This window comes from Medicago sativa, chromosome 4, assembly GCF_051527215.1.
Source record: "Medicago sativa cultivar Bolivia chromosome 4, Bolivia_mono, whole genome shotgun sequence".
NCBI classification, from domain to species: Eukaryota; Viridiplantae; Streptophyta; class Magnoliopsida; order Fabales; family Fabaceae; genus Medicago; species Medicago sativa.
Window position 1 is genome coordinate 98,691,407 of NC_140752.1, and position 12,151 is coordinate 98,703,557.

General features: G+C 29.4%; 1 long non-coding RNA gene across 1 annotated transcript; it reads right to left on the reverse strand.

The window, feature by feature from the left end:
* Window positions 1-11,253: 11,253 nt before the first annotated feature.
* On the reverse strand, window positions 11,254-12,077 carry LOC146934506 (uncharacterized). Its single transcript, XR_015007786.1, has 2 exons — window positions 11,806-12,077; window positions 11,254-11,514 (listed from the first exon to the last, which is right to left on the reverse strand). It is a non-coding gene; the product is annotated as an uncharacterized LOC146934506 (long non-coding RNA).
* Window positions 12,078-12,151: the final 74 nt, after the last annotated feature.

The window sequence follows — 12,151 nt, forward strand, 5'->3', positions numbered from 1 at the left end:
ATCAAACTTTTTCGATAGACCTATAAAATTACCAGCAACTCACTTTATTTCTTATAACCTCATCGACAAATACACAATTCTTTTTTTTTTTTTTACCTGTATCATTTATCACAATCTCAAATTTATTTTTCATCTTTTTTCTTTTTCAATTTCCTTTCTCTCGTCTCATAAAAGTAAGAAATATAAACCTCCTTCTATTTAATTACTACCATCCCATCTTTATGACCATGTTGTGCCTTCATTTGACCTTATTTGCCTATGTCACATAATTACAGACGTGGAGACTCGCACATTTGAGAGAGAGATGTTAATATGTCAAATGTGAGTTAAAATTATAATGGAGAAAAGAGAAGATGTTGAATAACATATAAGTGATATGAACTAAAAAAATTGTATGAAAATGTGGTATCAATCTAGTTTTTGTGGTTTCTCTTAGCATAATGTTACGATATAACCTAATGTAGGCTACACCGGGAATTCCAACATTATGATAATTTGTTTTGTTAGTTTTTGCGTGTTATTTTTTTAATATTTTTAATCTTAACATTTAGATGTTGGACGTCATTCATTTTCATGCAATTTTTTTTGTCAAGGCAATATATATTTTTATTCAACATCTATTATTTCAAATTCCTTCACTATTGGTCTTTGGTGGAATCTGAAAAAGGAAAATTATAGATGTTTATTAGACATTTTAAATTGATGTCGACTTTTTAATGAGTTTGATACTTTGATAGCATAATTACTAAATTATCTCAATTTTCTTCAACGTAACAAACCCATAAAATTACCAACAACTCACTATTCTCCCTTAATTTTTCTCTCATGTTCAAATTCTTTTTTCATCTGATTTCTTTTTCTACTTTATTTTTTCTCTTCTCATGAAATAAATGAGTGAAAACATCTCTCTACGAAATGGCCTTATTTGGTTATTTCACCATATCATAGATACAAACAGTCTCACGCTTAAGGGAGAGATGTTAATGTGTCGTGTATGAGTTAAATTTCTACACATTAGATGCAAAAGTACATATTGAGCAGCATATAAGTGAAATGTGGTGTCAATCTCATTTGTTTTTAGGGGTATGTCAATCTCATTTGTGGGGTTTCTCTTAGCCAAATATGAAGATCCAACCCATTGAAGACTCCCTCATAACTTCAAACATTATGATGAAATATTTTGTTAGTTTTTTAATCTCATTAGCTTAATTTTTTACATTAAATATAAAAAAATCATTTTATTTTTTTGCGTTATTTTAAATTCCTTCATTTTTTGTCTTTGGAGGAATCTAAAAATGGAAAAACGCTAATGTGATATTTTAAGTTGACAAAATACATGCTTATTAAAAAAATATATGATAGATAAATTAGGGAAATAATTTGATGAGTTACATATATACGCAAAACCTTTGATTAGTTTTAGGATTAATTAGAAGCTGACCCACTTGTGTTGTTTTAATTTTTTGTATTATCCGTTTAGGGTCGACCTACACTTTTGCGTGGATTTACTGGGTTAGGTTTATGTCCCCCCTAATTTGTATTTGTATCTCCCCCTTTTTTAATAATATAATATATATAAGCACAAATGAATAAAGTCTAGTTGAGACATCATATATTCTCTTTAAATTGTGCTTTTAATTTAGAAAAAAAAATTACAAATATGATACGTAAAATTTACATTTAGATGTCAATGTATATTGAAGGAGGACACAATCGAAAACCAAACTCTCCACTCAACGAAAAAGGGATTTGAGAATTCGAGAAGAATTTCAAATTTTAGAATGAACGTTGAATTTTGAAACAGTGTGAAAATGTTGAAAGTTAGAAACAATATTTTAAAAAATAAAAATCAATTAAATAACTTCAATTACCCCCTTCCCCTCAAAAAAGAAAAACATCAATTACCCCTTTAATTTTGTGATATGATCAATGTATGGATATCTTAATGGATAAATGCATAGTTGACTAATGATATGATAAATGCCTAATCTTGAATATTATATTTATGCATTCCTTTCTCACTAAAAACTGAAAATGTACATGCTGATGGGGATTAGTTTGATAACATTTAATGAGCTTAAGCACCATATATGTACACGTGTACTTTTGCATTTTCTGAAGTCAAATCTTTATAATAGAGAAAGTCTTTTTTTATATATTAAAACACATTTACGTGCATTTGTTATTATTATTATTTTTGACAAATACGTGCATTTGTTATTAAAACATATGCCATAATTTTTAAAAAAAATAAAGATAAACATTGTAGGAAATTCGTAAAATTGAAATTTGAAAAATTACCGAGTTATTGGTAAAATTTAATTTTACATATCATTCAATTCTCCTTTTAAATTATCTTTGTTATTATTATTTCACAAAAAAAATTCCTTTAGAATCTGGCAAATAGACTTTAATTTTACATAAAAAAAATTGAGGACACATCAAGGTCAGGACATGTCTCATGACTCAATAAGCACTTTCAAATTTTTTAGAGATCCCTTGTCAAAGAGATCTTCACGCTAATTGCGGAGATTGAATCCACACCCTTGAAATTGAGTCAACTCATTATTAGCAAAACCAATTATTTAAATAGTGAATCAAAACATGATATCATATAAAGTTATCATTTAAATAACATTTTTTCATCTGACTAAAGAAATCAGACATTTAACAAAATCATTTTAATTTAAATTACCACATTAATGACTATTATTTAAAGAACCTTTTATTTTTTAGTCTATTATTTGTCTGGCCTATTAAACGACACAGTTTAATATTTATTGGATCAACCCAATTAAAATGACACATAAAATATAATTATTTTAAATTATAAAAATATAAATTTCAAAATTTAATGAAATTTTTTTGCGAATTTGTCAAAAACTTTTTTATGTGAATTAAATAGTCCCTTAAAACAAATGAATATAAAACATTAATTAAAAGGTTAAAAGATTCAAATAATTCATTTTTTTATACAGATAGGAAAATCAAACTACTTGAATTTTAAATGTCTTCCATTTATTTTTTATAATATACTACTTCAATATTTGTTTGTTTTCATTTTTTTTTTGGTTTAGTTGTTTCCTTTTTTTGGTAGTGTTTAGTTATTTCCTTTAATTAAGGGTTATAATTAACGCTATCATTTAATTTTTTTTTCTGTTCCTGTCTGATCCATCAAATGAGGCATTTTCATTCTAAATAATTAAATGATAAATTTTAACCTTTATATAATCATTCTAATTTAAATGACATATTAATTAATCTTAAATTGCTTTATCATTATATTATCCTTAATAAATGCGAAAATAATTATATTTGAGAACTATATTAAATTATTAAGTATACAAAAATACATGAAAATTGTGTTAATATAATTCATTTTGTTTAGTTATTAAATTATTAAATGGATTTTTTCTCAAAAAAAAAACATTTTGGCTTGTTAAAAATACCAAATACGTGAAACTTAGAAAGAAAAAAAAAAGAAAACAAAAAGAAAAAAGGAATGACATTGAGACAAAAGATTGAAAATAATACAATTTTTGATTGAAATGGTGGGTGGAATTGTTTGCAAATGGATGATATTTATAATAAAGGGTAGATAACAAAATTAACAATATTATTTAATAGTCCCCACAAAAAAATTTATTTAATAGTAACTATCTAATCGACAAATTAAAGGAGAAAAAGTCATATGTTGATTATCAAATAAATAAGATTAAATGACACTTAAAGGATTGTGTATTATCTCATATATGGTCAAAAGAAATAAAAAAGAAACCATGTATATTGCTCAATGGTTGATTGAAGCTTTTGATACATTCTATTGAAGAAACCATGATAAGTGAAAAGCCGTCATAGTAAAACGTGATGATTTAAGATGTCTTCTTATTAGAAAAGGTTTGTCCAAATTAGATGATGTGAACCAATTGTATGCAACCTTTATGATGATGTTTAACATGTCCGGAGATGTGTTTAAAATCATCAATTAGGATTCATCAAATAAGAGTTCATGTGTAGGATTCATCAAATAAGAGTTCATGTGTAATATACGTTTTTGTGCAAGACAAAAATTCATAAAATAGATATAGATAAAGGCTAAATCAATTTATTGAGATTAGTTTATCGACATATAAATTCATTAAATAATATTCAATAAACCTAAGGTATCTAAACTCTAACATCTTGATTCTATATCAAATACAAAACATTGTCTTGACTAAAAATTATATTGTTGATGTTGAACATCTTGAAGTCGTAGAATGTAGACACATGCTCTCCAATGAGATCCTGGGAAAGTAACATTATCAATTAACAATTAGATACAAATAAAAAAGAAAATCAACCCCATAATCTACGACCTAGTGATGAAACTTCTATGATTTCAAAACACATATAAAATAATGAAAAAAAATAAGGATTTGTTGATGGGGGAAGAGACACATGAAAATAACGAAAACAAATTGTCTATATATAGGGGAAAAAATCATGGCATGATCAATTTTGATTGGTTGATGAAAACTAAATGAGTCATTGTCCATCTTGATTGGCTAATAAAAAAACAAATGAGTCATAATTCAATTTGATTGGATGATAAGAAAACATTAAATGTGATGAAGAATGTGAAGATGCCACATGTACTTTTGCCCATAGAAGTAAGCTTTTGTATTATATAAAGATAAAGACGATGTCATAAAAGTTATAGAAAAATATTGTTCAAATATAGATGGTATAAAGTGCCCTTGAAAATCTTAAATATGGCTAAACTAGTATAGTGACCCGTGCCAAGCACGGGGAAATAAAAAACTTTTTTATCAATGTATAGATTTTATATTATGTTATCTTAAAGTTATAAGTGTGGTTATAATTTAAATTTGATATTGAAAAAAAATCATCTTAATTTCGTTTATTTTGTATATATTTTGAAATATCTAAACATTGTACATAATGATTAAAGTATTTGGAGTTATACTTATACTAATTATTTGTAGTTTAAGATGTAGTCATTCTTAAACTTAGCAAACGTTAATTTTTTTTATATAATATAATAGTCAGTGTCAGATGTATACACATAGTATGTGAATGCAAACGTTGAATTTTTTACGGGTGTGTATAAATATAGTTTGGGCTACAGAAACGCCGATTGTTATTTGCTTTTATTTTTTACAACACCAATGGTCTAATGTAAATATTGTATTTTAGGGTAACAACGATGTAAAAAAAAAGGTTCCGCGTATTGTTACACCTGAAAAGTGCATCAATTAAAAGTCAATGGCAGGATGATCTGCTTATATAGAAATTGCATGTCCTGTAATGACCAATACGCCTTACAAAGAAATTAAAAATAAAATGACTTCCAAACAATATACAACTTTAGTTTTCTAAATTATAGCAACAACAATTCTAAAACATAACCAATGATCATACTTTTCGAAAAACTTCACGATACACAACATGTGTGGTCTCCTTGCAAACATTATTATCTTCATCCAAGATGAGCAGCTTCAGACTTTTTCTAGAAGTAAGTCAAGAGACAGCGACATAGAGTTATCCATGCGTGAACACGGGCTTAAGAAGATAAACTCCCACTCGAGATAAAGATTGACCCTGACTTTTATTTATTGTCATTGCAAAACAAAGCGTCAATGCAAATTGCATGCGCCTGAATTTGAAGGGTAGTCCTAGATCACTCTGAGTAAGATTCATCCTGGGAATGAATACCCTGGTACCTGCACTTTTTCCTTTAATTACGGTAGCAACTATCGTGTTCTTCCCTAGATGTGTAACTGTCAGCCTCGTACCATTACATAGTCCATTGGCCTGATAGATGTTTCTCATCAGCATAACTGGACATCCCACCCTTAGTTTCAACTGGCGATTTGGAATTTCATAGCTCTTAATACCATTAAGAAATTTTGTTGTGAACCACTCGCTTTGGACATCAGAATTTTCATCCGATCGACAAACAGAATCAGAGCTTAAATACTCTTTCTCTTCACCTGGAATCAGTGACATCATATATTCGTTAACATGCTCAATTGAATCAAGCGTTGGTGCGAGTATTCCCCTTTCTTTGAAAAATAGTGGGTCACCAAGGTTATCATACAAATCAGGATACACAAAGTCTATAAGTGACATAAACGGATTTGTTGTGTCCGATATGAGCAAATCTTCAGGAATTTCTACCTTCATTTCACCATTCTCATCCGAAGCGTCGTTGCCATCTCCAATTGAGAGTATCCACTTGCCAAAATTAGCAATTTCTTCCTGCTCTGCAGGTACCGAATATGCACACAATCTCATATTAACAGTAAGCCTCAACACATTACAATAAACCCATATCTTTGATGAATTGATTGAGGCATCAACAATATCCTGCCTCGTTCCTTTTCGGACACCAGGTAATATCTGCCTGAAATCACCACCTAAAACTACTGTCATTCCACCAAAAGGTATAAACTCGTTTAGGGGATCATTCTTGGACACGATATCACGCATTGATCGGTCAACTGCCTCAAAACATCATCGGTGCATCATTGGAGCCTCATCCCAAATTATCAACTTTACAGCACGCACCAGGTCTGCCCTAGGACAATCCTTTTCCATCGTAAGCGATAATGCCTCATTAATCTTAATAGGGACTGTTAGCGTCGAGTGCAAGTGCGAAGTACTTTTTTAATGTATCATAAAATTTTGTGATGCAAGTGTGAAGTACTTTTTTAATGTATCATAAAAATTTAAAGTTAGTGAATATTTAAGTTTTTTAATATATAAATCAATATAAATTTAAAGTAACTTTAGTATAAATTATAAAGTTTTTTCTGACAAAAATTATGACTCGTAATATTGTATACTTTTTTGTAAAAAAAAGTATTATATAGTTGTATTAAGATATTTGCTTTTACAAATATAACGTATATATGTGTACTTTACAACTACTTTTTATTTTAAATTAGTATCTTTATCCTAACTAATAAATTGTTTATGGGATAGAGTAGTTCAATTGGTTTGAGTTAAGGAATAAAGAGTTGCAGGTATTGGGGTCAAAGCATCAACTCATCAGAGGCATCAACACATCAACTCACGCTCTCTTTCTTAGTGATTTTTCTTTTAATAATTTAAAGAGAAATGATATTTGTACAACCTTTTTTGACAACTTTTAGACAACTTCCTCTCTCATACTCACTTTATATTCTTACTCTCTCTTCCTTTTTCTCTCTCCGTTGTTTTTGACCAATGAATAAAGAGAAAAAGGAGGTTGTCATCAAAGTTTTTAGTAAATGGTTATTCAAATATCATTGCTCTCATTTAAATGCAACCCATTATATTATACTTCATATATTGTACATGTACTACATTGAATAAAACACCGTAATTCCAAAAGGCTAATGCTCCTCTTTCTATCCCAACATTTTACTCAAGTCTAAATTGAGAATTTCTCAATGAAAGATGTTCTCTCTCTCTCTCTCTCTCTCTCTCTCTCAACTGTGAGTTGCGATACAACCTCTACCATCAAATATACCCATTTATGTCTTTGAGTACTTCTCCTCTCTTCAATCTTGATTTGGATACCAACACATCTCTCTCGTACTAAATGAATTTGAAAGATCAAATACTCACATCTTGCTCACATTAACTCCTCTTTCTAGCTTGTTATTTTTGCTTTTTCATTCTCTTATAAACTATTTTCTCAGATCTAAGAAATGGTATGGCTAATAACCGAGTTAACCCGCCCGTATGACCCGTATTCCGCTTTACCCGAGACCTGCCCAAATCAAGTCCAAATACGGTCGGGATTGGGTCTTGTAAATACACAATCAATTTCATTTAGTAAGTAATTTTTCAGTCCGAACCCGCCCGATGCTCTACCCTAGAATGAGTAAATATTAATGTAAAAACTAATTACTAACACTTGTCATTAAAAAAAAGACAATTGTTTCAATCCCTCCAACATAACAATATTTGCACCAAGAATATATTACATTGCCATTTTTTTTAAAAATAACTTATATTTACTATTGTCAAATTCACCCTTTGAAAATGGTTTTTGATATGATCTATGGTAGCCCATGTTCCTATTACGATTGACTTGTGGAACTTAGGCATGGCAATAAAATTTCTACACGCGGATACCTGATTGAGCTCATTTTGATTTGACGGGTTTTCCCCTTTGTTTGGGTTTGGAATTTCTCAATTTCAAAATACGGGTATGGGGGCGGGTAATAGAGATATAGATACACACTTCAAACTCGTGCCAAATGTAGAAATATATTGATATGTAGCATGCAATTCTCTAAATATTATCCCGACTTTTGAGATATTTTTGAACATTTAATCACTGTAATCGTTACCCTAGTTTGAAATTGACTAATTACTTTATGGAGAGGTCTGTTGATGCAAATATGGTGTTGGTATTTTCCTGCCTCAAATGGAGTAGATTAATAAAAAATGGTGGATATTAATTTCTTGTAGTAGGTTCGGGTTTGGGGAAAATTCTACGTTTGGGGCGGGTTCGGGTTTGAGGATGAAATTTCTCGTTACTCATCTGTTTCAACACTTCTTTTACCTCATGTTCTTGAATCTAATGATAGTAGTTATACTTTCTATCCTCCTCTCTAATGTCTATCATGTCCGAGTATGGTAATATATATCTCATAACCTTCATTAAATAAGTTTTGAAAATACTACTTTCATTTACCCTCTTCCTTTTTAATACACTTCACTTTATCCATATATATTTTCTTTCTTTCTTGTCCCTTAGAAATAATATATATAAACTTTTCGTATAACCCTCAAAAGCTTGTATTCGTTTTGTGTTCAATGTCTTCTTGGCCACTTTCTTAGCTCTCTTATAATTTTCCTAGATATTTGTACTTTTACACCTATATCACACTTCCCTTTTTATTCTCACTTTAATTTGCACACTTTGGTTCCACCAAGATTCTTAACTCTTAGCTAGGTCCAAAACCTATTAATTCTCTTAGTGCCATCTAGTTCCACGTAGCATTTTCGCTTCTATGTAGCTTCACACAACCTTCCTTTAAAATCTTATGTAGGAAAACACTTTGTTTTTCATCCTTTAAATACCACCACTTGATCCTTGTATACCAACTGTGGCATATCCTCTTCGCTCTTCTCTTAATACTTACATCCATAACCAATATTATATGTTGGATAGTCAAACTCTCTCCAGGTAAGTTCAAACAAATCTTTCTGTTAGAATTTCTACTAAAAATAAATCTATCCGAGAACATGACATCTCACTCTTGTATGTAATAAGATTCCTTCTTCTTTTCCTAAAGTAAGATTAATAGACAAAAAAAAATATAGGATGGATTTACCCTATGTATTTATCTCCCGAAGGCTATACCATCATTCACGCCTTCAAAACTTATCAAACACTCCTTACATGCCCATTTAGATCCCTCCTATAATTTTTGTTCTCCTTGTGGCATATCTTGAATCAAGCCTTTCAAATCCATCCAAAATTTTACTTTAGAATATTATTCCAACCCTACCTAAAGTGCGTAAACACTAATAAGATTAATGATGTCTTATTCAACTACAAACGTGTGGCCTACAGTCCAATCTCCTATCCTCTTTACATCCACAATATCCCTTTTTTATTCCATATCCAATTTTTCCAGTGTATCAATGCTTAAATCTTAAACTATCCAATTTTTTTGCCTTTTCACCTACCCACTTAGTTTCTTGTTGGCACATAAAATTCATATATTTGCAACGTCAACAATTTCCATATATTTGCAAGTAAGGGTGCCTTTATTTCATGTTCTAAAATGCGTCCTACTCTCATGAACTAACTTCTTTACCCACACTCGTTCACAAAGATTTGGAGACCCTTGCTTATTTTTTACTGCATCCAAGCGGCGATGTATCCATGCTTCTAGGCACTGACCTAGTGTTAACACTATTATATACTCGGTCTATATCATAGAGATTCAAAGTGTTTAAATTAAATTCAAGCGATCTAATTTTAAACAGTAGAATTTATTCTAAGTCTTAAAAAATTTATAATATAGAATGTCATTTAATTATGTATATTTTTAAGTTTTCTTTTTTAAAAAAAAGTTATGTGTAATTATTTGTTGATCCAACCCACTGAAAACCGACTCATCCCGTGAACACTTGTAGGTGTGGATCCAAAAGCATGTTTAACAACACCAAAGTCCAAATATATATATATATATATATATAATTATTTTTTTCAGGGAAGATCCAAATATATATGAACACATATGGTTTGACCAATTTTTTAAACTTGCCATTCTACACTTATTTTACATGCATTTAGAATGGTGAAAGGAAAAAAAACCAAAATAAAGTGAAAGTCAAAAGTGTTTTATATAGCGAAAAATTAAAATCCATAGAAATTAAAACTTCAAAAAAGTGAAAAAAGAAAAGAGAAAATATGACGAACAATAGTGAAAGAAAGCAATATAAGCTGTGTGATTTGTTTTGGCAGAGAAGAAGAAAGAAATATATTCTGATTTGCTTTCTTGTAATCCTCATTTTTTTGGTTACAATCCTCATTTAAGGCTTTGCAAACATTTTAATTCAAATATTTCAATATTAAAGGCCAATAAAAAATTTCATTTAGTATTGCAAACTTTAATGCTTGACATTATTGCATATCCATTTGTTTCCTTGTAGAAAAAAAAAATCAAATTCATGTGTAATTATTATAATTTTCAATTTATTTCCTCAAAAGAAAAGTTAATTTTTAATTTTTATTAATTTTTTAACTTAATGTGGGTCATTGAAAATTCGACACCTGGATTAGGAGGTTAAGGTTAAGCTACACATGATTAAAAGTTTAATATTTTGGTTTTGGAAAAGTCTCAACTATTTATAGTTTAGATTAAATTTGGGTTTTTATAATTGTAAGACATGAATATGTTTATTTTATATGTTTATGTCTCAACTTTGTAGTGTCGTGTGTAACTTTTCTTATGTATAGAGGGACTAATATTTTCAAATGTCAAGGGAATAACACAATTTTATTAAATTGATTTTTTTTTGTACAATTATTACATTGTTTTGATATATCTTAAAAGTGTCAAGGGATTAACATATTTTAAAATGATTATTATTTAAGGAACATTTTAAAGAAATTAATTAAAACAAATGACTGAGTTAATGTAACAATTGTCAATGGATTAAAATTATTTAATAAATATTATTGCACAAATTGATGCCACATGTAAAGTTTGGTGAGAATGTAAAGAAGACACGCCATGTATATTTTGCATTCTATTGATTCTTAATTGTATCTATATGAGAGAAGATTCATAATATACCTAACAAACATATTGAAAAGAACAAAAAATAGATACAGACTATAACATATGAAACAAATAATTGAATTGACTGGAATATGAAATAGATACAACTAAAATACAAATTTGTGATCTCCCGTTACAGTGACATGAATCTTTTTACCCTAACTCATTATGTATAAGAGTAAGCGAGCCTAACAGAAACTTGAATCTTTTCACCCTGAAAAATAAAACATGATAGTTCTATAGTTAGAAACATGATAGGCACAGAAAAAACAACAATACATAACCTACTATTAATGATTATTATTAAGGATAAAAGTTTTTAAAAAGCATTGCTTAAACCATGGAATATCATTTTGTTTTTCTGAAGGACCTTGGAATATCATTTGAAAATCAAGATATTTCTCATTTCAATAAAATATTGGCAAACAACGATTGAAAAAAGAAGCAAAGAACCAATAAAGAAAAGTGAATAGAAAGTATAAGCATTGTGATTTGCAATTCTCACTTTTGTGGTTGCTCTTTCTCCAAATTCTCGATTTACACCAGTGTAGGCTCTCTCAGAAATTCCAACGGTGGTATCACATCCCAGTTCAATATTGTGGGGGGCCGGAGTGGTTCTTGGTGATGGATTACAGACACAGAGATCATGACACTTAATGGAGAAATGTTAATGTGTCAAGTGTGAGTTAAAATACTACATTGTAGGAAAGAGTTAATATGAGAAACATATAAGTGAGATGACTCATATACATAATGCCTTAAATAAAAATAACATTAAATGCTCCTTAAAATTTTTGCATGACACGTGTACTATCAAAAATCATCAAGCCAAATATTTATAATAAAGATAG